We start from the raw sequence: 24,871 nt of genomic DNA, 5'->3' as shown, positions 1-24,871 counted from the left end.
GGGGGACGTCTTAACATTCCTAATTTGCTGCTGCAATATGTGACCCAGGCATTAGGCCAAAGAAAAGCTATTGGAATGCCAGTTTTTAAACAGAAAATTCAAAAGGGTTGTACAAAGGGAAATGCCAGAATGGAAGACAGACATCTAAGACCACCCTGATTTTTTTTAAGAACATAAACAACGTATGTTCCTATTAATAAAGCTATTTTGGAGCTCATGGGGAAAGGGAGAGGAGTAGCTCACAGGCTATAACCAGTTACAGGAAACAAACAAGAAATGCATTTGGGTTGCCAATAAGTGGTGATCATTCTTCTTTGGAAACTTGCAAACCTATCCAGTTATAAATTATGACACAGTTCCAACTCAAAAGTTTCTCTCTACTATACTTACTGAAATGCCACCTTCCAAATTCACTTAAGTGCTATCTACAGAAATGGGCTCCTGAATTCTGCATAAATATTTTGAAATGATTGGAGGAAAGGTGCCATGAATTGAAGAAAGAACTGAAATTGTTTTATGTTCTCTGGTCTTAATGAAAGGTTCTACTTTTTAAAAGATTATAGAGAAGGACAAAATAAAAGACACTTTGGAGATGATTTTACCCATGGCTCTGTTTCTAGGTAAGGTTAGCACAAAGCACCAAATTCTCAAGGTAATAATACACATAAAGTCAATGATGGCTTCATACAGTTTAGATAGATTACTATCACAATTTGTCACATTTCAATAACTTTAGCTTTGTTCTTTTGCAGATTAAGCAGGGAGGTTAGTTATGATGAAAGCTTTTGGTTTCTAGAGAAACTGGCACAGTGATAAGGGGAATTTTTCTAAATAGGTTTACTAAATTTTGGCAAGAACATGGCCCAGGGCAAGTGCCAACATATACTAGATCACTGACTACAAAAATTTGGTATATGCATTTATACCAATGCCATCATTAAAGATGACAATGGGATTTCTATGGAAATCTAAATTTTCAGTTTTTCTTAGCAGCTCATAGAGTACATTAATAAATCCAAAGTTTCAACTTTCCATGGCAGTTTATAAAACAGAGCTCCTTCAAAAACCAGACTTTCAAAATGAAGAAATATTAAATAGGTGCAATCCTTCTCAATCTGCTACCCATTAACAATCTTTTATTCTCCACTGACTTGTAACAAATAAAATTAAATTTATAATTAAATGTAGATTTCTTGATGTCTGCCTTTTTCTTTTAATATCAGGACTATACTATCATTACAAATATACTAGATAAACTAGTGATGCCATATCACTAAATAAAGTTCCCAACAAAAAATAGTTCAGATTATTCTCTTTACTAGTAAGCAAATGTTTAGGGGTCAAATGGAAGCATGTGACCATGTTCAATGCATCTAGGTCCTGTCCTTCCCTATTTATTCTTTCAAATAGTATTAACTGAGTACCTATCAAGCACTAAGCACTGAGCTGGGGAACTTGGGAGTGATGCAGTAGCAGCTACTCAAAGTAGTAGAGAGAGGGTAAGATAGACAAATCAGTGCTGCCAGAAGTGAGATGACAGATTTGCAAGAACAAAAACAGTCAAATCTGGTAACTCAGTAGCTGGATGTGGTCAGGAAACACCCACCAGAGAAGCAGCCTGCATGGAGTCTCCTCATGAGGTCATGAAGCAACTAATTAGCTGTGAGACAAGGACAGTGCTCCAGGCACATGCAAAGGCAGTGCAGGGGTTTCCAGCAGGCCTGTCTTTAAATCCTTATCACAAGCCTGCAATGATCATGACCTCAAGACCTCTAACAATGGCTATCACTTTTAGCACCGCACTGAGCTCTTTAGATGAAAAAACTCATTTAGTTTTCAGACAAACCCGAGAACTAAGAACTGTCATTACCCCCATTTTGTAGGCGAAGAAACTGAGATTCAAAGAACCTATGCAAACTGACCATTTTAAAACAGATTTACATCAGTGACTGTAAAATTATAAAGCCCAGGTTCCCTCCTTGACGGGACAGAATGTCTTGCTAGGAGATGTGGAACCTTCCTTATCTGCATCCAAAAGTTGTCTTGGATAATGGTCAAGTTTATTTGAATATGTAGTTCTCAAAATGTAATTTTTAAATATGATTTATTGTTAAACTGGCTTACATACAACACCCAGTGCACATCCCAACTGTGGAGTGCCCTGCTCAATGCCCATCACCCATTTTTCCTCTCTCCCACCCCCATCACCTTCAGTTTGTTCTCTGTATTTAAGATTTCTTGTGGTTTGCCTTCCTCTCTCTCTGTATCTATTTTTCCCCCTGCCTTCCCCCATGGTCTTCTGTTAAGTTTCTCAAGTTCCACATATGAGTGAAAACATATGATATCTGTCCTCCTCTGACTGACTTATTTCAGTCACCATAATACCTTCCAGTCCCACCCATGTTATTGTAAATGGCATGATTTCATTCTTTCTCATTGCCAAGTAGTATTCCATTGTGTATATAAACCCCATCTTCTTTATCCATTCATCAGTTGATGGACATTTAGGCTCTCTCCATGATTTGGCTATTGTTTAAAGTGCTGCTTTAAACATTAGGGTACATGTGCCCCGATGCATTAGCATTCCTGTATCCCTTGGGTAAATTCCTAGTACTGCTATTGTTGGGTCATAGGATAGTTCTATTTTTAATTTTTTTAGGAATCTCCACACTGTTTTCCAGAGCAGCTGCACCAGTTTGCATTCCCACCAACAGTGCAAGAGGGTTCCCGTTTCTCCACATCCTCGCCAGCAACTGAGGTTTCCTGATTTGTTCATTTTAGCCACTCTGACCAGTGTGAGGTGGTATCTCTGTGGTTTTGATTTGTATTTCCATGATGATGAGTGATGTTGAGCATCGTTTCATGTGTCTGTTGGCCATCTGGATGTCTTTTCTGGAAAAGTGTCTATTCATGTCTTCTGCCCATTTCTTCACAGGATTATTTGCTTTTCCGGTGTTGAGTTTAGTAAGTTCTTTATAAATTTTGGATACTAACCCTTTATCCGATATGTCATTTGCAAATATCTTTTCCCATTCTGTTGGTTGCCTTTTAATTTTGTTGATTGTTTCCTGTGAAGTGCAGAAATGTTTTATCTTGATGAGGTCCCAATAGTTCCTTTTTGCTTTTAATTCCCTTGCCTTTGGAGATGTGTTGAGTAAGAAATTGCTGTGGCTGAGGTCAAAGAGGTTGTTGACTGCTTTCTCCTCTAAGGTTTTGATGGTTTCCTGTCTCACATTTAGGCTTTTCATCCATTTTGAGTTTACTTTTGTGTATGATATAAGGAAGTGGTCTAGTTTCATTCTTCTGCATGTTGCTGTCCAGTTCTTCCAGCACCATTTGCTAAAGAGACTTTCTTCCCTTGGATATTCTTTTCCTGTTTTGTCAAAGATCAGTTGGCCATACATTTGTGGGTCCAATTCTGGGGTCTCTATTCTATTCCATTGGTCTATGTGTCTGTTTTTATGCCAGTACCATACTGTCTTGATGATTACAGCTTTGTAATACAGGCTAAAGTCTGGGATTGTGATGCCTCCCACTTTGGTTTTCTTCTTCAATATAACTTTGGCTATTTGGGGTCTTTTGTGGTTCCATACAAATTTGAGGATTGTTCTAGCTTTGAGAAGAATGCCGGTACAATTCTGATTGGGATTGCATTGAATGTATACATAGCTTTGGGTAGTATTGACATTTTAATAATATTTATTCTTCCAATCCATGAGCATGGAATGTTTTTCCATTTCTTTGTGTCTTCTATTTCCTTCATAACCTTTCTATAATTTTCATCATAATGATCTTTTACATCTTTGGTTAGGTTTATTCCTATGTATTTTATGGTTCTTGGTGCAATTGTAAATGGGACAGTTTCAAATATTAATTTCTTAATGTTATTCTTTATAATAGCTTTCTTGAGATATAATTCACATACTATATAACCCATTCATTTAAAGTGTATTATTGAATGGCTTTTAATACATTTACAAAGTATACAGCCACCATTACTAACATTTCAGAACATTTTAGCACCCCCAAAAAACACTTAGGCAGTCACTTCTCATTTTCCCCAAAGGCCTCTTGCCCTAAGCAACCACTTATCTGCTCTGTCACTACAGATTTGCTTATTCTGAACACTTCATATATAAACAGACTAATTTTTGGTCTTTTGTGACTGGCTTCATTTTAGCGAACATTTTCAAGGCTCATCTATGTTACAGCATAAATCAGTACTTCATTCTTTCTTTATGGCCAAATAATATTTTATTATGTGGATATACCACATTATTCATTCATCAGTCAGAAGGTACACATTGGGTTGTTTCAATCTTTTGGTGATTGTGACGAATGCTTATGAACACTTATGTAGAAGTTTTTGTACCGACATCATGTTTTCATTTCTCTTGGGTATACACCTACAGGTGGAATTACTGGGTTACAGGGCAACTCTACATTTAACCTACTGAGGAAATGTCAAACTGTTCTCAAAAGTATCTGCCATTTTACACCAGCAGTAAACTGGGTTCTCATTTCTCCACATCCTTCCCAACACTTGTTACAGTTTATCTTTTCTGGTAATAGTCTTCCTAGTGAATAGTGAGTGTTATCTCAGCATGGTTTTGATTTGCATTTCTCTGATGACTAATGAGATTGGGCATCTGTATTTTTACATGCTATTGGCCATCTGTATACCTTCTTTGGAGAAATGTCTATTCAGATCCTTTGCCCATTGTTTAATTGTGTTGGTTGTGTTTTTACTATTGAGTTGTAAGACTTTTTTTTTTTTTTTTTTTTTTTTACATATTCTGGATCCAAGTCCTTTATTAGATATATAATTTCCAAATACTTTCTCACATTCTATAGCTTCTCTTTTCACTTTCTTAATGGTGTCCTTTGAAGTGCAAAAGTTTTTGTTTGTTTTTTAATTTTGATGAAGCCCAATTTGTCTATTTTGGAGTAATACGAGCTTTAGGTGTCATATCCAAGAAGACTTTGCCTAACCCAAGATCATAAAGATTTTCTCGTATTTTTTAAAGTAAATTTTTACAGACTTTGTTTTTACATTTAGGCCTCTGATTAATTTTTCAGTTAATTTTAGCATATGGTGTGATGAAAAGGGTTCAACTCCATTCATTTGTATGTGGATATACAGCTGTCCTGGCCCCATCTATTAGAAAGGTTATTTTTTCCTCCTTTGTATTGTCCTGGCACCTTATGTGAAAAATCAATTAATCGTAAATGTGTGAGTTTATTTCCGACTTTCAATTCTTTTCCATTGATCTACGTATCTATCCTCATGACAGTATCCCACATTCTTAATTACTTTAGATTTATGGTAAGTTTTAAAATCAGTAAGTGTGAGTTTTCTGACTTTGTTTTTTTTTTAAACATTGTTTTACTTATTCTTAGTCCCTTGAATTTCTTTGTGAATTTTATATTCAGCTGGTTAATTTCTGCAAAAAAAAAAAAAAGCCACTGGAGATTTTGATAGGGATTGTGTTGAATCTGCAGGACAATATGAAGAAAGAATACTGTCATCTTAACCATATCATGTCTTCCAATTTATGAACACAGGATGTCTTTCTATTTACTTAGGCCTTTTGAAATTTCTTTCAGCGATGTTTTGAAGTTTCCAGAAAATAAGTTTTGCTTTCATTTTGTTAAATTTGTTCCTTTGATGTTATCGTAAATGGAATTGTTTTCTTTAATTTCATTTTCAGATTAATTTTAAACATTGTTGTTATCATATGCTTCACTAATTAGTTTTTGGAGAGGCTTAAAATTATTATTTTTTTAAATTTGCTCTCTTCATTTTTACTCCTTATCACCTGCTGTTTTTGGGAGAGAACCATAAAAATAATTATATATTAGAATGAGACCTTAGAGGCCACTTTGACAAACCATCCCAAGTGTGCAGGTGGAGAAAGACAGGCAGAGAGGCTGAGCAAAACTGCCCAACAGTCAGGACAAGCAGGTAAGCCTGATCCAAGCCTGTCTGGCTTGCTTTCCCACCTGTGCTGATTTCACTAAGCCACAGTGCAATGCAGGAGGTATCCTTCCTCAGATGAGATTATTTAAGTGGTTGTGCATTATAACACGTGGATAATGGACCTCTCGTAATTATTTTAAATGTACACTTGATTTCTAAGAGCCTTAAACTAGAAGACCTTAGTGTCAAGAAATGAAAAGTTAGCCCAATGAACTGACCAAAGGCCAGCTCTGATAGCTACTGGCTATGTGATCTTGCAAAAACCATTTAACGGCTCTGAAGTTACAGTCTGTTCTGTAAACTATCAATATAGTGATATGTGCCATGTCAAATGTTCCTGTATCTGAAACAACACTGTAGAACATAATCATTACTGAAATGTAAGGAATTAGTATCATCATGTCCTCATTTGTAAAACAAGGATAATAACAATACTTACCATGTAGATTTGATGTTTAAGTGAGAAAATCAAGGTGATATGATTAGCAAGTTCTCAATAAATGTTAGCTATTATGATAATTATTACATTACAATGTTAGTGGTATCTATAACTAAGCATGAATGAAAGTTCATATTTCTTACATCTTTTATGACGAGGTCTCTTAATTCTCTGATTTTGAAAATCTAAAGTTGAGAATTGAGGTAAATAGTCAAAGTCAAATGTACAGACTCACACAATGAAAGCACTAATAAACATTTCTTAAACCACTGAACGTTACTCTGTCAATGTAAACTCATTAACATAGAAAAAAAGAGTGGTCACATAAATGTATATCCATAAGAAAAAAAATTAAGATGAATTTTAGTCCAAATCTTAGTTCTAAGTCTGAGATCATGAGTTCTAGCACAGATAGAATGAAAAGAACAGAATTTCTGTTTTGCCAATGTTGCATATAAGAAAAACTGCCACATTAAAAAACACCAAGATATGCTGGATAAAGCATTAGTATTATTAATTTAAATTCAAAGCTGAGTCTCAAAAAAGTACTCAAGTGAAGGGAAAGCTCCAAAGCACATGTCTGGGTGGACATTGAGGGCTCTGGGCTAAGAACATGACTGGAATACCACCTCAGGACCTAGAAATAGGCTTTAGCTTTAATGTCCGAGCTGAGGCAAAGGACATGGCCTTGGAAGTGTAACACTGGAAGTAGGGTTATATACTCTATGAGTTATTAATAGTTCTGTTCCCTTTATAAGTGCCATTACCTTAAATAAGCATTTTAACTTTTCAGTTGCTTTATCTATAAAATGGGATAATAATCCACTCTAAGGACCTAGTAAGATACTTAGTTTAAAGGCTGTATAACTCTATATCATTGTAAAGTACTTCTATTAGCTATAAATGTTTATTGTCTTGGATATTTTTACTGTGATAAATCTTTTAAAATAGTAAAATCTTTTTCTTCCACATTTGTCTTTATGTGACCTTCTCCACAGTTAGCCCAAGTCTGGAGAAAGAACAGAACTGTATCAAATAGTCAAAAAGAAAGAGTTAATATTCATCCCTATCATTCAAAATAGGATTCCGTAACAAGAGAGTAAGTTTGAAAATAAGGTCATGGAAAAGTAATTTTCTAAATAAGTTTAGTGTATCAAAAACCAAGAGTGGTCACAACCCAAAGTTTCTCACACATTCTGATGGGCAGGCATGTGGCCTGTGGTTCTTGTAAAAAGGATGAAAAGAGCTAGCAGGTGGGGGGTGCCCAGGCCACCCCGGGCAGTGGAGGACACCAGCAGAGGCAATGTTCCAACCTAGCTTCTGTGGGATAACAAGTAAATTATATTGAAGAAATCATCAAGAGGAGGAGACTTCAACCTACTTCATGCTGGAGACTCTGGAGAGATCTCCTTAGGATGCCACCCAGACTGACCTGGGATAGCTGCATCAAGATACATGAAGCAGTATTATGAGGCTCTCTTACAGGGCATGGGCAGTGGTGTGAGAGCCAACAGGCCTGCCCTGCAGCCCTGAGTGGGCTGGAGGCGGTGAGGGAGGATGCTCTGTAGTTGAGGCTTGGAGGTAAAACCCGTAGGATATGGACTACATCTTACATGTAGTGGGTCAATAGTCCACCATGCCAATGAAGGATGGGATGAGGCTAACTCACTCCAGGAGCCTATGGAAAGAGAAGCCCCTGAATTTTATAAGCAGCAGACACCAAAAAAGAGCCAAGCCTGCCGCCTCCCTGGCCATTAGGCAAGGGAATGGCTTGTATCAGCAGCTCTGCAACTGAGATCAGCAGTGTGCCGAGCGTACCATGTGGGCCTGAGGATTCCAGTTGCCTCCTTGTCAACACCAAGTCAAATAAGCCACATCTGTGTCCCAGATAGCCAGATGCCATCTCAAAGACAAACAAGGGAAGAAGATGGCATGCCTAGAGAAACTGGCTTCAATACTGTAATACAGCAGACAATTACATTTTTAATTGAATTTGGTTTTTGTTTGTTTGTTTGTTTGTTTCATTTTATTTTGTTTGAGAAAAGTTTAACCTTTAGGGACTGTATGACTTTCCTGTGGCTGCCATAACAAATTACTACAAACTAGGGGGCTTAAAACAACTGAAATTTATTCTTTCACAGTTTTGGAAATACAAGTCTGGAATTGAACAGGGCCAAGTTCCTTCTGGGAAGTCTAGGGGATAAACCTTCCTTTGCCTCTTTCTGGTTCCAGGCATTCTTGATTCTTGGCTTCTGGCTACAATCTCTTCCTCCATCTTTACACCATCCTCTCCTGTACATCTATGTCTTTGCCTCTTCTGTTTCTTATAAGAACACTTGTCATTGAATTTAAAGTTTACCCTGGTAATTCAGGATGATCTCCTCGTCTCAAGATCCTTCATTTAATTATATCTGTAAAGACCCTTTTTCCAAATAAGATCACATTCACAAGTTTCTGGAATTAAGAAGTAGGCAGATCTTTTTGGGATCACTCAATCCACTATAAGGATCACAGATTAGAATATTTGAGAAAATGATAAAACATAAATCAAGCACTGTTATATTATTTTAATAACATCTTAAGAGAATGATATATCTTTCATGAGCACAACAAACAGTATCTGGTTGCAAAAGATTAATTTAAAGGTGATAAAATAAGTTTCTTCTCTATTGTAACTCTTAAGTTTGCCTCAGTTAATCTGAGTAGCTCCCAGAGTCTCTCCTTCAGAGAATACACATCTATTTATAATTTTGGACTGGAAATGCCATGCATATTCCCATATTTACCAATTTCCCTTTTCATCATTCCTTCTTGAATCTTCCTTCTGGCATAATTTCCTTTCTTTTGAAAATGTATCCTTTTGAAATCCCTTTAATGTAGAGAAATTGGCTCATATTTGAAAGATAATTTTGCTAATTTCACAACTGCAGGGTGCAAACTATTTTCTTTGAGCATGCTAGAGGTATTATTCCATTGTCTTCTGGTTTCCATTTTTTGCTATGGTAAGTGTGAGGTCATTCTATTATTCCTTAGTAGGTCATCTTTCTTCCTCCCATTAAAGATTCTCTCTTTGCCTCTGGTATCCCAGAATTTCACTTCAATGTGTCTAGATACGTTTTCTGCATGATGCACACAACACTTAACAGTGTCTCTTATAGCAGGTCTGGAAATCTCTCAGTAACCATCGCTTCCAATATTGCCTCTTCATCACTCTATTCTGTTTTCTTTTCTCTTACTATTTGCTTCTGGGAAGGAATGTTAGACATTCTTATTTTGCCTTCCAAAATCTTAATTTCTTTCTTCCTCTTCTTCCTCTTTCCTTTCTTCTCCACCTTCTTTTATTTGTTTGTTTATTTATTTATTTTAATAATTTTCACCTCTTTATCCTTCTCTGCAATGTTCTGGGTAATTTCCTGAGATCCATTTAATTTTCCTTCAGCAGTCTAATATTTTAAAGTCAGCCATACAATTCTTTGTTTCCATAATTATTTTTGTTTTTATGTCTAAAGTTCTCTTTGGTTCTTTTTCAAATCTGCCTGGGCAGTTCTATATTCTGTTGCTGCTTATTTATTTTTTATGATTTATCAATTTATTTACCTAGAGATATCTTAGTAATTTTATATTCTGAATTTGATAATGCCACTATTTAAAGTTCTTGGGGGGACTAATTTCTTGTTTTTCTCCTGCTGAATATGACTGATGGTAGCTTGTTTCCTTGTGCATTTGATGACACTCAGAGTTCATACTTAGTAATCTTAATCTGCTGGAAACCAGAGGACATGTCTGAGAATGACTGTTTCCTCCTGAGAGGGTCTATGTGTGTTTCTGATGGAAGTCAGGAGATGCTAACCTCTACAACCTTTCATTCCCTTCCACTGTGCCCAGGTTAATAAGGTTCTGCTCTTCTAGTTTGTTGCTGTCTAAGGCCAAAACTGAGCCTTCTAATTAAAGAGGTTGGACATTACCTAAAGGTCTATTAAAACTAGGTAAACAGGACTGGATACCACTTTGGGGTCCCTAGTGGTCCCCACCTACAGTTGGGAGGCAATTGTCAGGAAGATGAAGACAGATTTAGAGAAATAAAGATATTAAAAGAAATTATTTGCTCTGTATAGCTGGATGCAAAGCAAATAACTGTTCTACCCAACACATATTTATTTTTATTTTCATACTAGACATTCAGAAAAAATTTATTTTTATGTTTTCTTTTAAACGGAGTATGCCTGTTCAATATGTATGTATGTATGTATGTATGTCTTTGGCTCAAATATGATTACTTTTAATAATTTTTTTCACACAACAGGCAAATATGCTTTTTTTTTTTCCTTATGAAATTCTGAACTAGAATATCGTCTTGTCTTGTGGTTCTTCCCCTTTACACTGGGCCTCACTTCCTGTGAGAACAGATGATTAAGACCTGCTGTGAGATCATTCCAGCACCAACACACAGGAGGCAGCTCAGATATAGAACTAAAGCCAAATTCCTAATTTCCTGGCTTTGTTCTTATATCTAATCCTTACATCAATGTATGTGTGAGTATGTATACACACATATGCCTTGTTAAACTTTTTACTATAATACCGTAAAGTATACCAATAATATTTATAGTCAAATATCTTCTAAACCAAAATTTTAAGGAAAAGAAGAACTGACAAAATTTATAACATATATCATAAATTATCAGCATTAAACTTTAAGACATGAATAGCAGCATACTTATTGCAATTAAAGAATTAGATCATCTGTTAAATCACCATCTTTACCACAATGTACTACCCTCTGTACAAAACAGAGGTTTTGTTTTTATTTTTGTTTTTATAACATACAAAATACAACAATGGACATTTTATGATGATCAAATAGAACTAAGGGAAGAAACATTGAGGGAGATACAGTAATTCCTATGAGGGATAATTCTGCTTACCACATTAAACAAAACTGCTTCATTCTGGCCCTGCCATTATACTGTCTAACTCCCAAGAAGCAAAGTAGCTGTGATTGTGTGGCAATTTTCATTGTTAGTACGTGCACATGTATACACAAATATGTATGCTGAAGACATACATATAAATACATGCAAAATATATCCCTGTCAGCATCCAAATAGTATGTGAAGTAACCACAATTTCTCTAAGAAAAGTTTTATTTCATTGCCCAGTACTTCATCCAAAAGCTGTAGATTTAAAAATTTTTTTGGAGTTAGATAAAGTACAAAGCCCGTTTGGATGCTATTCATTGCAAAACAGAAATCATTCCAATTTATCCTGAACCCCTCATGAACCTCCGCCCTGGGGCCCTGCATTCCCCCCCTGTGGTAGTCTCTGGCCACCCCACTGGGAACTGCCTGGGCCGTGGCTCGCTGCAGACAGGGTGTAGAAAGAAGAGACACTGGGAAGGTCATGGCTGACTGAGCAGACTGCAGAGATCAGAGAGCTCATACCTCATTTGCTCACCAAGTCCTGCCAAGAGCAACACTATTTAACTGCAGGTACTCAAAATCCAACAGGCATGCTTAAAGGAATCTCAGGCTTACAAGAGGACCATTCACAACGTGCATTTGTCGAGGATAGCTACCACCTTTTGGCAATTATTCATAAATATATGTTTAAAGAGAAAGATTCAAGCTACTTTGCTCTTTGCATCAAATGTTCAATGCCTTTTCTACCGAGATTAAGATGATTCAAATTCACAAATCTTCATTTTCAGGGTTTCTCAGCTTTAGCACTATTGACATTTGGGGCTGACCTGTACATTGCAGAGTGTTTAGCAGCATTCCTGGCTGTTACCCAAGAGATGCTAGTAGCACCCCCTTCTCAGCAGTGGCAACCAAAAATGTCTCCAGACATTGCCAAATGTCCCCTGGGGAAACAAACTGCCCCCCTCCTTGAGAATCACTGCCTTAGTCAAACAAACGAATCCGGACAAAGACAAAATCCCACAAAATTAAAACAAATTTATATATAAACGCTAACCTTACCCACAGATACACTGTGTTATTTTAAGTCTCTCCATTCATTTGATACACTGACGAAACTATCAGAGAACTAATAAACATGAAATATTTAAATCATGATGAGACAGGGTGAGTCTTCATCTAAAGTCAAAGTGAATATATGAGTCTGGCCTCCTGAGGAGGGTCTAGGTGAAAGCACACATTTGGGAACCATTGATGTGTGGATGGTATTTCAAGTCCTGAAACCGGCTGAGACCACCAAGAGAGGGAAGTGAGCAAGAAAACAGAAATGGTCCAAGAACCGAATCCACTGACACTACAACATTTAGAGGTCAAACAGATGAGGAGGAAGCAGTGAGGCTGAAGGAAAACAAGAGCAGGGAAGAATCCGGAAAGTCTGGAAAGCGCGTGCCCAGGAGGTTGTTAATCACCACGACTGTAGGTCAGGGAGGAAGACAGGGGACAGATGGAAAAATGACCAATGGGTATGGCAGACTCAAGGTGACTGGCGACCCTGATCAGAGAGCCTCAGAGGAATGTAGTCAGAAATCTGATGGGTGAGAGGGTTAAAGACAGAATGGAGGAGAGAAAATTTTATTTCAAGATGGGAGAAAAAGTAACATTTGAAGGGAGAGATCTAGTGATGAGGGAGAAATAGAAATGATCCAGGAGAGAGGTGAAAATTACTGGTGTCACACCTTTGGGTTGGTGATTACAAACAGGGCCTAGTGGACGAATGTTGAGTTCTCCAGACAGCCCATCCACGGGCATAGGAGAGAGGGTAGAAAGAACAAAAATTCAGATTAAAAAATGTGCAGATGTTCCCTCTGAGGGCTTCTATTTCCCTCTCAAATCTTAAACAAACACTTCCCTCTGCTATATGATTTATCCTCCTGTCCACAATGTCCATCCTCACAGCAGCATTATACCAGTTGTCCAAGCATACAGAACTCCCAGTCTCTTGTTCATGCAGATTCCTTGGTCTTTATTTCCTTCTTTTTCATATAATGAGCCATCACTTTGACCATTTTCTTGCTAATACCCTTAATTCCTTTGCTCTCCTGGCTGTTCCACTTCACATACTCTGCAAAACCTCATATCAATATCAATGTCTTTCCTCCTATGTTGTGGCCTGAGTGCTGTGGGAGAACACACCTATTCTAATTATGCTCTCCAACTCAAGCTAAGCTCCTGCTGCCTGGCTGGTAATCATTTTATGTGATCTGCAAGTCTCCATCTGGCTTTCCTCCTACTCACCTCAGGGGATATAACCTTTATCTCACTCTAGTCTCCTTTACCTCAGCTGACATGATTTTTTACATGTCACTGCTTGATGAATGGGCTATCTACCCAGCTACCTGGGAATCCCCTTTGACTCTTTCTCATTCACATCTGCCAGTCAACTGCCCAACTCCTACTGCTTCTACTTCCCAGACATTCCTACAGAACTTCCAAATCAAGCCTCTAGTAGACCATGATAGTGATGGCTGCCTAATTTGTAGATGCCCCTGAAGGACATTTTTGTGTTCCTTCCTTCTTTGCCTGGTCCTAATGGCAGTGGACTGACTCTGCCTTTCTGACTGCACTGACTTATTCAAAAGCATGAACGGAACCCACGCTGACCCAAAGAACCACAGCTACAGTGACTGGTTGAGGGACAGGCACCCCATCATGGCAGGCCAATTAGACTCCTTCCCTTGGCCTTTTCTAAATAGAGTTGAGGGAGCATAGTGAGACTAAAGCTGGTAGTGACCCTAGTTCTGGTTTCATAGAAGAAAGTGGTTTAAAAAGACAAAACCAAGACAAAGAAAAATGGAGACAAGAGACAAAGAGAGAGCACCCTGAAGATATATGACTTCTGGTTCCAATTGTCACTAAGGTCAGGCCAGATACATCTCTGTCATTCCCACAGTTGGGTAATATACACCCAACCTGCCATCTAACTCTACTTATTTCGCTCAAGCCTAGTGTGAGTTTTGACATTTCTAAACCTAGATTCCCCACAGATGCACAAGTCCAACTCAGTGAAAGATTTCATTTAGCCCTCCTACCAGATGCTCTTCTTGCTTTGAGAGAAGTCTGTTTTAAAAACTTACAGTTCCTAAATGAAAATCTGATCACAACCCCCTCTTTCTTCCGTGGTAACAATATCTCTGTGTGATCTGTCATCCATCACCTTCTAGCTTCTCCACCTGCCCCTTTCCTACCCCACAATTCTCTCCAGCAGCATCCAACTGTACAGGTTCCTCAGCAAGCCTAGGTCCCTTCTCTTTCTCTGCATATGCCTCCTCTGTGAGAAACATCTTTATCCATATTTTGCTCCCCAATTGTCATACTTCAAGTATCACCTTGATGAAAGGATTTCCTGAGTCCTCCCCTCACCAATAGGTGAGCTGTCCCTCCTCCATACTCTTCAATCACCCTTGCATATGTCCACCTGCTTTTATTACACTTCATTGTAATTTTTAGTTTACTTATCTCCACTGTGAGATTTTTACTTTTTCTAATTTTTTTAAATGTTTATTTTTTTTTAGAGAGAGGTGGGAGGAGGGGCAGAAAGAGAGGGAGACACTGAATCTGAAGCAGGCTCCAGGTTCTGAGCTGTTAGCACAGAGCCTGTTGCAGGGCTTGAACCCACAAACCGCAAGATCATGACCTGAGCCAAAGTCGAACGCTTAACCGACTGAGCCACCCAGGTGCCCCCACCGTGAGCTTTTTAAACACAAGCATTATGTTCTTCATCTCTTTCACCAGAGTCTAGTATAGGCCTTATCACATGATAGGTATTCAATAAACATTTTCTGAACAAGAAAGAAGTAGGAGTATTCAACAGTTTAAGGAATAGGGTATCTTTTCATTGGTAAATACAGTACATCATGAACTTAGTTCTTCTATTTCTTTTGCCACAATTCTAGATTCTTGGGAATGATTAGATACTTAAACTAGTATGTTTGTTTTACAGGGACATGTATACAGTAAGCATAAAGATAACATTACAGATACCAGTCAATGATGAAGAAATTATCTGTCATACTAGGCAGCTTATCTCTCTTCTGACACATTGTAGTCATAATTTCTTCTCACCATCCGTATTTTTCAGGACCTCTGTAGACTACTCTTACTTCAATCTACAGTAAGAGGTAGGGAGTGGGGAGAGGTAAGGGATTGATGCAGAACAATCAAACTTTGTTCTGAGAGAATATATGCAATGTATACAAGAATGAAAAAGCATGGGAATAATATAGAGAGATATATATTTTTGAAATCAACTCATTTTTACAAAATGACTTATTGACATTAAAATGCCTTATCTGACATCATTCTATATTATGTTTGCTGTATTTCAGAATTGACATATAGAGCTATTTCACAGGACAATGTTCGTACTTCTATTTGACATTGCTCACACTGACCCTCTAGGATTCAGTTTCTTCTTTGGCTTCCATCTTGACTCAAAATTGTAGTGAAATTTGAGAAGTAAAGCAGAGCCCATTCATACAAATTTCATGTTCAAAGTAACTTTAAAAAAACAGTATTGGCATATAGCCATTCCAGTGTAAAGACTGCAAAGTAAGAAAATCTTCAAAAGGGCTTTGATTCAAATTTTCATCTGATAGAAAATGGAGGATAAGACAAATATCTATAAAATGAAGCAATTGTGTCTCCTTACACAATAATCTTACTTGGTAGTCATGACTTTGTTTCTGTTATTCTCTTATATCACAGAAAAGTAAAGATATGCAGTACCCCAAAAAACAAATGAGTACAAATGATAGTTTTTTACCCAAAGAAAGCAACTAATATTTCTTCTTCTGTAGTAACTGTTGCTGATACGTGGTTTGGACTTCAGTTTATGAAATATTTTTCAAGAAGGGTCAGACTCCAAGGGCAAGAGTAATCAGAAATAAAAGATGAGTTATAAGTATTGGTTACCAGTCAATAAATGCCACCTTAATTGTTGACATGGAATAAATATGTAATACTAAGGAATGAAAAACACAAGGAGGGGAAAGTATGACTTTCTTATTTGTTACATAGTCCCTCTCTGCTACTACTATCTATGCTTTCTTGATATTCCTGATCTATTTGGGGTTCTCAGCTGAAGGCCCAGGGAGTCTGATGGTCACACAAATGACAGTAGCATATCTAAGGCACACCAGAGCAGAGACAGAAACTATTCCTGAATTATCATAGAGAATGAAGAATAAATTCCTTTTTCTGGAAATTTAGGTAATGATTAAAAAAAAAAAAAAAGCATTCAGTCAGTACGATGATTAATTTTGAGTCAACTTGACCAGGCCAAGGGGTACCCACATATTTGGCTAAACATTATTTCTGGGTATGTCTGTGAGGGTGTTCCCCATAAGATTAGCATTTGATTGAATCTATAGCCTGAGCAAAGCACACTGCCCTCTTTAACGTTGGTGGGCCTCATTCCATCCCTCAGAGGCCTGAACAGAACAAAAAGGTGGATAAAAGGAGAACTCCTCCTCTCTGTTGGAGGGCTTGAGCTGAGGCATCTGTCTTCCCCTGCCTTCTCCTTCTTACACTGCAAGTGTGAGTCCCCATTCCAGGGCCTTTGGACTTAAGACTGGAACTGTATCTGGATCTCCAACTTGTTGACATCAGATAATGGGACTTCTCAGCTTCCATAATCATGAGCCAATTCCTTACAGTACATCTCATATAGGTATAGATATCTCGTATTTTTTCTGTTTCTTTGGAGAACCTAATAATCGGTGTTATAGAAGACATTTTAAGACATGCTGACCCTAAACCATAATATGCAAGGAAATAAACTGTTACACAATTATTATTATTATTTTTTTTTGTCCAGGGAGTCTTGCCTTGAATTTTCGAGTCTGCACATACTGCTCTTGAGGCCCCTGTTTGATTTTCATGAAAGGAATGTCTGTGAGCTGCAAAACCCAATATTCTTCACATCAGTTTGTAAAAACAAAGATTGTTGCCATCAGTGAAAAAGCAAATTTAAAAATTATTTGACAGTGTATAAACAATATTAAGAATTCTAAACAGTGAGGGTAGCTATCATTCATCAGTATAATTGATTCCCTAATAGTCTCTATAAACTAAAAACCATGCAACATAGTTTTTGAAAGTTAATACACTCAGTTTCAAGATAGCTTAGTCTCATATTGCCCCAGTTTCTATGTAAACTACAGGACAAAATTCAGGAAAAATAATTTGCTTCCACATCTTGCTTCATCATTTCGTATTTTCACTAATTAAATTTAGTGTTTAGCAAAACTAAATAAGGAAAACCAGGAAAGTCAAGAAGAAACAAAAATGTCAAATAGGAATAAAACTCTTGAGGAAAAATCTGAGGGTCAAAAAAGGAGTTGATGTGATTAGAATAAAGCTCATTTGGGAAATGAAGCATGGCTTAAGAGACAGGCCATCTTAGAAGTCAGCATAACGTAATGGATAATTGTAGGGGTTCTGGAGTCAGGCTGCCTGGGTTCAAATCTTGGACACTTCACTTACTATGAGAAAGTAATTTAATCTCTCCAAACTTCTGTCTCCTCACCTATAAAATGGATATAACCATTATAAAATGGATATAACCATAGCTTTACTATGAAGTTAAAAGAAATGTGAAAAACACATCACTGTGTGCATGGTAAGCGCTATGTGTTAACTGCTATGTTACCATCATCATCATTAATATCACTAATAGTTTCAAAAGTTAAAACTTCTTAAAAATGCAAGCTATTAGCTCAGGAGCCCTCCATACTTCTCAAGAATGATTTGTGCTTAAAAATTCTGATCTTAGACACACTTAGAATCCAACCAAGGAAAATAGGAATATGCGAAAAACATCAAGCTAGTGTCAAAGACCTTGAAGGAAGTGGCCACAGGGCGTGTTCATCCCATCAGCTGGAGGAAAGGAGTGTGTGGCAGGGCAGCCACTATGGATGCTAACTAAGTAAGGCTTCACAGTGAACATTAACCACCCCCAGGAGCCTTTCCTCCTGACAGAAGTGCCATATTCTAAAGCTAGCCCATGGGGAGCACCCAACTCCTGAAATCCCTACCCCCAAGTCTATTCTAGAATAGCAATTTCATTTTCATGACCACAAAATTTAATTGACATAGTGATATTCAGCTCTGTCTACAAAGTTCGATTTCTCTGTTAAAGAGATGTACACATGTCATTTTTTTTCATATATGGTATGAATTTTCATTATAGTGCTGGGTGTAGAACAATAGATTACATTCATTTTTAAAAAATAATTTCATTCCCCTGCTCCCTATAAGGAATATTTCCCTTTGTTTGCAGGTTAAGAAAACATTCCTAAATGTCTAGCACCTCAGATTAAATAGTTATCATAGGCTTCTGAGAGTGTACAGTCCTATGGCTGTCCACATGGGTATATATTAGTACTAAGGTTCTTAACAATACTCGTTTTGTCTGCCTCTAATAAAATTAATCAGTGCTCCTCTGAGAAACTCCTTCCTCTTCCTTAAAAAGAAATTTTGCTCCTTTTGTACAAATTCATTGTTAGGATTTTAAGAGGCACCTGGGCCAGGGTTGAGACATTTCCTGTGTACTTCAACCCAGCCTTCTTTAACATCTTGTGGGCACTGGGGCTTCCCCTATTCCATTGACAAAATTATGCTGCATACCTACCTTTTTCATGGCCAGGAAGTGTTTCTTTGTGATCAGATTGTATTTTCACTTCCTTAATTGCATCCCATTATGGGCTACTTATTCTCATGTGCATCCTGCTTTAGCACCTTTTAAGAAATCTTAAACATGCTAGATATTTAAAAAGTTTTATTATAATGACCTGCCTATTCTGGCAGAAATTAGCCTTATTGAACATAAATTTTGCTCACTCCAGGAATTTTTACCTTACTCATCATTAGGGTCTGTCCAGACCAGGAATGTCTATATAACAATAACTGAAAAGCGTTCATTAAACCAGGACTGTATGAAGATGGCAAAAGGATTCATTGAGAATGGTTGAGCCCAAACTCTAATAAGATCCAACAATTTATTAAGTTTGTTTTGGTAACTGCATGCCCCCCAGGATTCCATGAGTCTAGAACTATAAAGGAGGTTAAGAGTAGCATTAGGGTTCAACTTTTGCTGAGTCAGTACCCCTACCTGCAGAATCTCCAACAATTCTAGAAGTTGCTGGGATATTTTAAACATTCTCAAAACCAGTTATCTAAAGTTCTCACCCTCCTGGCATTAAATTAATTTAGGGAGGAACCACAATCACCTGCACCCTCCATGAGAACTTGAGTTGCCACATGGGTTCCTGATCCTGTGAGAATTCAGAGCTGCACAGGTCCTGAGGGTCCACAGGGAAATGTTCTCCCTCAATGAACTGTGCTTTACATGGAAGTGAGGGAGATGGCCCCTTCCTACCTCATGGTCTCAGTTCATAATCTGAGAGCCCCAAAGGAGTATTCCTGGCATCCCAAAGTCTCTAGTGTCACAAAATTCCTCATTACAAAAAAAAAAAAAAAAAAAAAAAAGTGATGCTGCCTTCTCATTGCATCATATCTCCTTTCTCATACCTAGTTAAGTGACTCAGCTTTAAGGGGTTGCCAATCCCACTCTTAATCTTAGTCTAGGCTAAATTTAGATTATACTTATTATAAATGTATTTATAAGTACTTAACAAACTATAAAAGATATTCAGTGGTTCTGGTAAAAATGTCCAATGCCTCCTCATCCCTCAACACACACACACACACACACACACACACACACACACACACACACACAATGATCTTGACCTAAGGAACTGCTCTGTTCTGGGCAGATTCTCTTTGTTGTGCCCCTTGCAGGCTGGTCTGTCCAGCTGGGTTTGTTCCCGCAAGTTTATCATTCTGTTTTAGTATTGGTTTATGCACTGGCCAAATGCTGTCTTTAAGCACTGAGTCATTATCAGGTGGTTTTTATGCAAGGCTTCAGTTCCTCCACTGAGCTTCCAGAATGCTTACTGTGGATCTGGAGTGCTATGTGGCTCTTTGATCTTTCTCTTTCTTTGCAACTAGTATTTTCTTTTTTTTCCTTTTTTTCTTTTAAGGTTTTATTATATTATTGAGAGACAGAGAGAGACAGAGCATGAGAATGGGAGGGGAACAGAGAGGGGGAGACACAGAATCCGAAGCAGGCTCCAGGCTCTGAGCTGTCAGCACAGAGCCCGATGCGGGGCTAGAACTCAGAAACTGCAAGATCATGACCTGAGCCAAAGTCGGATGCTTAACCAACTGGGCCACTCAGGTATCCCTGCAACCAGTTTTTTCTTATACCACAAGTTTTCTTCTGCAAAAGTGAGCATAGGAAAGTAAGATTTTAAACCCTTTATCTAGAAAACTCTTTTCTGCTCCGAGTTCAGTCTTCAAATGAACTCTGGGAATTAAACATTTCATAAACAACAGAAGTTCAGAACTTATTCTTACCAATACTTCATGTTCAATGCTCTGTAAATTACTTTATCACATCTTGTCTACCTTAACTACCAGTTACCAAGCTCTGAAAGCTTAACTTCCATACTTGCTCAGGAAAAACAAGTTGTCTATCCCTTCATTAACTTCCTTTTTGTTGGGGTACCTGGGTGGCTCAGTCGGTTAAGCGGCCGACTTCAGCTCAGGTCGTGATCTCGCGGTCCGTGAGTTCGAGCCCCGCGTCGGGCTCTGTGCTGACAGCTCAGAGCCTGGAGCCTGTTTCAGATTCTGTGTCTCCCTCTCTCTGACCCTCCCCTGTTCATGCTCTCTCTCTGTCTCAAAAGTAAATAAACGTTAAAAAAAAAATTAATTTCTTTTTTGTTATTCCCACATTTTAGATTGTGAGGTGGTACAAATTGACCCTCCTTCTCCAGATGCAACATTACTAGTAGTAGTGGTAATAATAATAATAATGTGCTAATAACTTTATTTACATTATTTCCTTAATTTTTTCACTTTTTATTTTTTTATTTTTGCAAGAGAAAGCATGAGTAGGGGAGAGGCAGAGAAAGAGGGAAACAGAGGATCTGAAGCAGGCTCTGTGCTGACAGCAGTGAGCCTGGCATGGGGCGCAAAGTCATAAACTGACCTGTCAGCACAGAACCTGACATGGGGCTTAAACCCGTGAACCATGAAATCATGACCCAAGCTGAAGTCACTTAACCGTCTGAGCCAACCAGATGCCCCATAAGTGAAGACTAATATTACCCCATTTTACAGATGAGAAAACTGAGGCTCAGAAAGACTGAGAAACTTGCCAAAAGTCGCTCATTTACTAAGTGATAGAACCTGGATTGAAGCAGTTGAATACTTCTGTATCCTTACCTGAGCCTGAACCAATTAAAAGGGAAAACAAAATTCATAATTAATAGTGAAAAAGAAAGCTTTGATTCAAACTGAATTTGAGGGAAAATGCTATTCTGAAAAGAATTGTAATTTATCTTATAATTAATGAAATTTAAATTATAATTGTACTGATGTGTTTTTTCCAAGTATAGCCAAAAAGTAAAAAAAAAAAAAAAATTCTTGTTTATAATTTTTTTTTGACAAAACAGCACTTTGTATTTCATGTAGCATTCTCACAGGGACATTAATAAAAATATCTGAATCATTTAAAAAAATACTAGAAGGTTTCGTTAATTTTCCCAAGGGTCTTTCATATGTGTTTGATGTTTACCATACTCCTTCCATATCCATCATCTTTTTTTGATTTCCCTAATTTAAAGGTTCACTGGTTTAACTGCCTGAATCTCATTTGAAAATGGCCTTCCTGTGATTCCAGCGATTCTCCAATACTACATTTTTTTTTTCTTTTTGCAATTCATGCAAATAAATTGACTACTCTAACTCATCTGTAAACATCATTAATATACTTTGTTTGTGGTTCAAAACCATCTCTAATTGGCAGGCCCTGCAGGATTTATATTTCACACTGTCTTAGTCTTATGCCAATAGCCACTAGAACCCCACAAATTGGTTTGGCTCCAACACAGTCTTACCTCAGAAGGGGAGGAAAAAAGAAATACTCTAGGTTCAGTGCTAAAAATACAGTAAGAGGGAAATAAAGAAAGAAAAAGAAATACACACATGTTCAAAATCTACCAGGTACTATATTAATCTTTTTCACATATGCTCTCCTATTTTATCTTAACACTGGACCCATAGGTAGGTAACATATATTGCCTCATTGACCCTCACAGTGCACATTTTAGGCAGGCACATTAGCAATACAGAAGAGGAAACTGAGGTCTGAAAAAGTAGTGCAGCCAAGCTGACTCCATCCAGGCCTGGCTCTGAGTGGCTTAATGCACTCTTAACCACTGTGTACACTGCCTGCTTATACTGTGGGAGTTGCACTATGTGAGATCAGGCAGTTGTTCGTTTGGTTTCAAATGTAAATGTCACAGAAATGACAAAACATTAAAAAAAATCAATTCAACAGTCTCAGAAGTCTCACCTCAGTAGGTGAGAAGGACTTGACTTTATTTAGTGGTAACAACCACCTCAATTAGAACAACTATTGCTTCAAAAGTCTTTCATGTTTAAGCAATTACACCTCATCTCCCCACAGTGAATAATATCAGCAGACAGCTCTGTGATCTCCAAGTGCAGATGTCATCTGTGAAGTATCACAGTCTACAAATGTAATAGTAAGCCAGATGATGTCACTTTGTGCCCAACCGGAAAGGCCACCTAAAATCAGGTGGGTCCAAGGTGAGTTGCCAACAATCTAACCATTTACACACAGACAAAATGGTATTGTGTAAAACACATTAATGCTCTGCTGAACTCTAGCATGAGATTACTTCATCTGCTGATGTTGCAATGGGCGGCCAAATTTTCTTTCAATACATTGAGGCTATGATGCCCATCTAAAAGAACCACAAGGTAGCTTCAACAGACAGAAATACAAATAAAATACTGGGTTGTTAGATATTGGTTTGCTTGTTTCTTGATAGTTCTATATGATCTAAATTGCTACTCAGGCAAATAATAACTTTGTAATTTTTAAAAATACTGTTTTATTTACACAAACACACACACACACAAATGAGTGCTTCTGCCTGTTGAAATAATAAAAATAAGTTCTAATTATAAAAATAAGTTATTTAATTGATATTCTGAATTCTATTATCTCTAAAGTACTAAAATTATCTATGAATTCAAATAATTTTAAAGGAAAATTCCCAAATAAAGTGAACATCTCACACTAATATTACTGTAATCCTATGCATTGAAAAATTATCTTGAATCCATTTTTGTTATTGTCTTATATCAAAGACAGAACATGGACTCTATTGCTTATTCCCAAAGGAAAGCTTTGTTCTTGTTATAACTTACAACAAAAGATAAATATGCTCATTTATTTTGGAGGTGGAAGGAAGGTCGTCAAGGTCCTACCTTTGATGTGGTTCTGCAGACCAGTGGGTCACGAAAGTAAGAATTCAGCCCAAAATGATTAGGAGAGCCCTGCAATAACAATTCTGTTCTCTGGGTTTCCCTGACTGGCGTTTGACCTATAGAAGACCAGAACACTTAAGGCCTAAATGGTTTCACATGGAGCTACTTATTCAATCAGAAGTTTTCTTTTCTTTCTTTTTTTTTCTACTGTATTTAGGTAAATGCTTGCTAAAGCTCCATGAAGGATTTACTGCAAAATAAAAGTGATAGGTAAAGAAAAAGAAGATCCCAGTCTTATAGATGATATTTATCTAGATAGGATGATAACATTTCAAGGGTGAAATTCTAGAGCCAGCTACCTCACCCTTAGCACTGACATTTGGGGCTGGATAATTCTTTGCTGTTGGGGTTTTCTTGTGCATTGTAAGACATTAAGGAGCATTCCTGCTGTTACCCTCACCTACAGTTGTGACAACCAAAAACACCTCCAGATATTGTCACAAGTCCTCTGAGGGGCAAAGTCACACTCTTCCAATCCTCATTCCCTCCCAGTTGAGAACCAAAATCCTTGAGAATTAGTCTATCTTCCAGCAATGAATAAGAGCAATCATTAGAAAAAAATGAAGGGGAAAATTATCCAAAATTTTACTGTGACTTAATTAGTTGATTTTTATAGGAATTATAGCTTAAACATATGAAGATGAATTTATAACAATAAATATAGTTAGGAATTTTAAAAAGCAAAACACTTGGTAGCTAAAAAAACAAAACAAAACAAAACTCAAGTCTAAAACTCAAAACCACAAGTTCATGAACCTTAAAATGTCAGATTCTTTCAGTTGAATACTGTGTTTAGACTGATATATATGATTTCTTATGAAGCCCATATTTAGAGGAATGTGTTACACTCATCTAAAAATGGCTCGATATCTAAACAGTAGTAGTACACCATCCATTTGTGGTAGTCTTAAACTCTTAATTATAGGTATATTTAAAGTACTTTATATCTTCTTATTGCCACATGATTTTTAACGTATTTTGTATTAGCTCTGTTTCTTCTCATTGCCAACTTTTTGCTGATATTCAAGATAAGTCATTGTCTTCATAGCA

At 37.4% G+C, this 24,871-nt stretch overlaps 1 protein-coding gene across 1 annotated transcript in view; it reads right to left on the bottom strand.

The window, feature by feature from the left end:
- The window catches only part of GMDS (GDP-mannose 4,6-dehydratase), a 628,119-nt gene that overhangs the window by 304,289 nt on the left and 298,959 nt on the right, over positions 1 to 24,871 (bottom strand). The gene's annotated exons all lie outside the window — the stretch shown is intronic.

The sequence above is a fragment of the Panthera uncia genome, assembly GCF_023721935.1.
Source record: "Panthera uncia isolate 11264 chromosome B2 unlocalized genomic scaffold, Puncia_PCG_1.0 HiC_scaffold_25, whole genome shotgun sequence".
Lineage (NCBI taxonomy): Eukaryota > Metazoa > Chordata > Mammalia > Carnivora > Felidae > Panthera > Panthera uncia.
The sequence above is the reverse complement of the archived record's forward strand: the minus strand, read 5'-3'. Positions and strand labels throughout refer to the sequence as shown.